The following is a 4,299-nucleotide window of genomic DNA, read 5'->3' as shown; positions in this document are numbered from 1 at the left end:
TCTACGACAGGATAACGATTTTGTAAATTGAGTTTTGGGTCAGAGTTGTTAGCATTCAATTCAAACGATATCACAAAATAGCGTGGTTTAAAATACACTTCGATAAGAGGGGTTGGAAGAACAGAAAATGGATTTCGAAAAACGGATCGAAGAACAGAAAATGGATGTGTATATCGTTGTAACTTTATTGTTATAAGCTATTCATTAAAGTTGTCATTAAGGTTAATTCAATTTAGTTTTTGTTTTGCTGCTTAATTTTTTGTCAGTTTTTACCAAGAAACATATCACATTTTGGATTCTTTTTTTATTTCATCTCATATTTTTAATAGGAAAGTATTGACAGGAACCGTTTCAAGTGGAAGCATTTTTTACATGACACAATCGGTAGTTATTCGGTCGTCAGTAATGTTGTGTACATGTAGGAGGCTCGACAAAAATGATAATATTGTTATGTCAATTAATCATTTGTCTTTAATAAAATGTGTCAACGGCATGAAGCAGGATAAATCGAATACATGGTTGACACCGAGATGGAGAAAGTTTATCCGGTTCGGCCCGAAAAAGAAAAATAGGGCTCGCTAAAGCTCGCCCTATTTTCTTTGTCTAAGCCTCACCGGATAAACTTTCTCCATCTCGGCACCAATCATGTATTCTCTATATCCCAAGACAATATTAATATGTACAGTAAAACCTACCTGAACAATTGATCTCTATGTGATACTGGTCACACAAACATTTGTAGCCAGTTTTCGTGCTGGTGCAAGTCCCATATTTACAGGGATCCGAACTGCAGTATCCAACGTCTGAATAATAACATTTTAACCCAAAACTATATGTTCATTATCTGCCATTGTGAGCTTTAATGAGTTGCAATTTCACGATAGGCAGAAACAGATGACAGAAAGACAAGAGACACTTTCAAGAATAAGGTAAAACTGTACATTCTTTTACACCGATTCTGCCATACTGATTCGATTAACCTTTAGAAATAAATATACATCATTGATTTGATCATTGACAGACAGACAGACAGACAGACAGACAGACAGACAGACAGACAGACAGACAGATAGACAGAAAGACAGACAGACAGACAGAACCGACCGACCGACCGACCGACCGACCGACCGACCGACCGACCGACCGACCGACCGACCGACCGACAGACAGACAGACAGACAGACAGACAGACGTTGATAAACAAAGGCATTCATAACACAATGAGCGTTGCACAGATCGTCATCACAACATTTGTTACAAAGGGTCTCAGGCAGCGACCTTGTGTCATCGTAGATCAACCTTCCGACTAGTTGTGAGTTGTCAATGGTGTGGCGTTCACAGTGCTTAACGTGTTAGTTTTGAGCGAATCAAACAGCTATGCACACACATAATTAAGTCATTAAAATAGATATGACATCACTCTCATACCATATTGAGCTTATGACTTTCTGTGTGATGATAAGTTGTTTACATTCTCAAACTATTTCAAAATTAATCTAGCGTTGAACTGTTATAAAAAGCGCGCTGTATAATGCATGTTTAACTGAAATTATCTTCTTATTTGATCAAGAACAGCTATTGGCATAGTTGGTATTCACAATGCATTACAAATAAAATCCTTTCGTAAATGTCGTGGGGTAGGTGTTAAAATAAATCAAACGCCGCCCAATGTTCGATGTTTTATGAGTCAACAGTTTTTCGGAATTTCTTGTATAATATATTAGAAAAGATATGTAACATAATACATAAACCTAAAAACAAAACACACCACAACATTACACCTATAAATACAATTATTTTTTTAAATAATTAAATTCATTTTCATTGCAGACAAAAACATTAAGGCAAAAAAATATATTCTAAAAATCACCAGGTTGGTAGATGAAAAAACACACATATAGTAGATTTAATGCAGTATGTCATTCGACAGCCTGGGAGAAAAAGTAAAACCTGGTCAGCAATTTTCAACGCATTTCACTTGGTTTTTGTACGGTTACATTCAGTCTTCTTTTTTTTTAAATTCCACTCCTCTTTTTTCTATCTCGTGGCTAAGACTTACAAGAGTTAGCTATGTCGTGGCCATGAGATAGAAAAAAGAGGAGTGGAAAGCTTAATAAAAGAGGAGTGCAATTAAAAAAGAGCGGTGCAGTAAATAAAGGACGGGTGAATTAAAAAAGAGGAGAGAAATTTAGCGATCTCGAGATCCCGACATAGCTAACTCGTGGCCACGAGTTAGTAAGCAAATCAAGTGTTCTATATGGTTGTTCATGGTGATCTTTATACAAAGGGAAGTAATCATCAACAAAAGAGGAGAAACACATACACAATATTATGCATTACAAAATAAATTAAACGAATTAACATATTACCGATGGATGTACACAGCCAATGTTAATCACAGCGTCTCCGTATTGATTTGTTGTCATGTGAACATTGCAAACCTACGGGAAATATTTAAATGCGTTTGTACACAATCCAGTTTAAGTCCGATGAATAGTATTGTAATTCAATTATATAATAAATTAAAACTGAAACTGGTAAGATATGAAGTACACATACAAACATATTTTAACAACATATTTACCTCGCCATGCTGACATTCCAAAACATATTTGCAGTGTAGAGGACTGTTGATATCCCTGATATCCGTACAATTAAGGCATATCAAACATTGGACTAAAACAAAATAAAACAAAACAATAGCGATATGTTCTTTAAATATTGAAATAATAACATCTTCTGTGTTCAGACATTTCATTTGAAAATCATAATAGCATGTTTTTCATTACATACATGTTAAGATTATAAAACAAATTATAATCAGACAAAATATATAAATACATAAGGTACTTACCTGTGCAAATGCTGATGCCAGCGAGTAGAAAACTGAAGAAGCTGAAGAACATCTCGCCCTAGAAACGAGCAAAACTTAAACAATAATCCATTGTGTGAGCGAACTATAACAAACCCGATTTTAAGAAGCGTGTTACATTTCATCAAATTATGGCGTTATATTATCCTACATAAGCATTTAAGCAGACATTGTCTGTGCGCGTTTTTTTTTGAAAAACCGGTGTACTGTACGCTCATTAAAACACCTCAATTAAGCATATTTAACTTGTGATTTCGTCTACGAAATTTATATATTAGTGAAAAGAAACGCATGGCTGATTCAATCACATTAAAAAATAAACATTATTGATTGTCGCATCGAATATGCAAATAAAATTAATACATTGTTAAATGTTGTTATTAATATGCGATCAATAAAATCAATGCGCTGAAAATAGATACAAAGAAACTTACCTGAAGCAAGCGTTTCTCTTCAGAAGTGCCACGTATAAACAAAATATGCAAATTATATAGAGGACCGGTCTTATCTATTAATAAAAATGGAACGGCGTATTTTGCAAATGTTGTAACATTTTATGAACAGAAAAGTCATGATGGTTACTAAATATAAACGGAATTATCACGAACTTCTACGATAAGAACGGTACAACGTTGAAATTTGGTCTTATGCTTTTAGTAATGTTATATTGCAAGATCTGAAGCTTTTGTGTACAGCTTGATATTTATACTTTTCAATATCATTAATTCTTGTTTAAAATGTTTTCCTGCAAATCGGAATTGTGTCAACCCAATATTGACTTTTAAGTAAGCAAATTCTGTAATGCTTCATGTCGACCGCTTAAATGCTTACTCTTTTACGGTTACGCGAATCTTAAAAATTGCATACTATACTAAATAACCTTAACAAATAAGCTCTCACTAGAATTGGTCGCTAAATAATAGGCTGTGGTTTAATTAAAGCATGCTCAATTATATGTGTAGTATTGTGTAACTGATTGTTAGTGTTATTTTAAATCCATAATATCATATCAAAAATGCGTACTCTTGTCCATAGATCTGATGGTTGCGACGGCCATATGCGAGCAATATAAGATTCTATGAAAAATGTACAAAATACATCACCTGAGAGAAAAATTACCATGTGTTGTCTAGAATGATGATAATTATACGATGAATTTATATCAAAACACAAACACCAATGTAAAAATTAACCTGTTAAAACTTAATTTAGGTAGCGCCATTGTAATGGGCACCTTTCCGAATATAATATAATGAATTATTTTCTTAATCAGCATCATTTCACTGAACTTCATGCGAATTTTAGGTAGGCTTTCCGTGCTTTAAAAAAAAATATACTGTTTTTTTTAAACCGACCCCATGCGCCGCTTTTGTCAAGTTCATGTGCACCCCTGTGCTATATGAAAGTTCCATAATTCATCCAGATTT

The 4,299-nt window shown here is 33.9% G+C and overlaps 1 long non-coding RNA gene across 1 annotated transcript in view; it reads right to left on the bottom strand.

Annotated features, from left to right (window-relative positions):
• Nucleotides 1-3,385, bottom strand: part of LOC127836509 (uncharacterized) — a 14,794-nt gene extending 11,409 nt beyond the window's left edge. Inside the window, exons 1-5 of the long non-coding RNA XR_008028800.1 lie at nucleotides 3,307-3,385; nucleotides 2,855-2,912; nucleotides 2,585-2,676; nucleotides 2,370-2,441; nucleotides 696-803 (exon numbers count right to left, since the gene is read on the bottom strand). This is a non-coding gene — a long non-coding RNA (uncharacterized LOC127836509). The remainder of the gene's footprint in view (nucleotides 1-695; nucleotides 804-2,369; nucleotides 2,442-2,584; nucleotides 2,677-2,854; nucleotides 2,913-3,306) is intronic.
• Between the last annotated feature and the right edge of the window lie 914 nt (nucleotides 3,386-4,299).

This window comes from Dreissena polymorpha, chromosome 6, assembly GCF_020536995.1.
Source record: "Dreissena polymorpha isolate Duluth1 chromosome 6, UMN_Dpol_1.0, whole genome shotgun sequence".
NCBI lineage: Eukaryota > Metazoa > Mollusca > Bivalvia > Myida > Dreissenidae > Dreissena > Dreissena polymorpha.
Note: the sequence above shows the minus strand (reverse complement) of the source record. Positions and strands in the feature narration are given on the sequence as shown.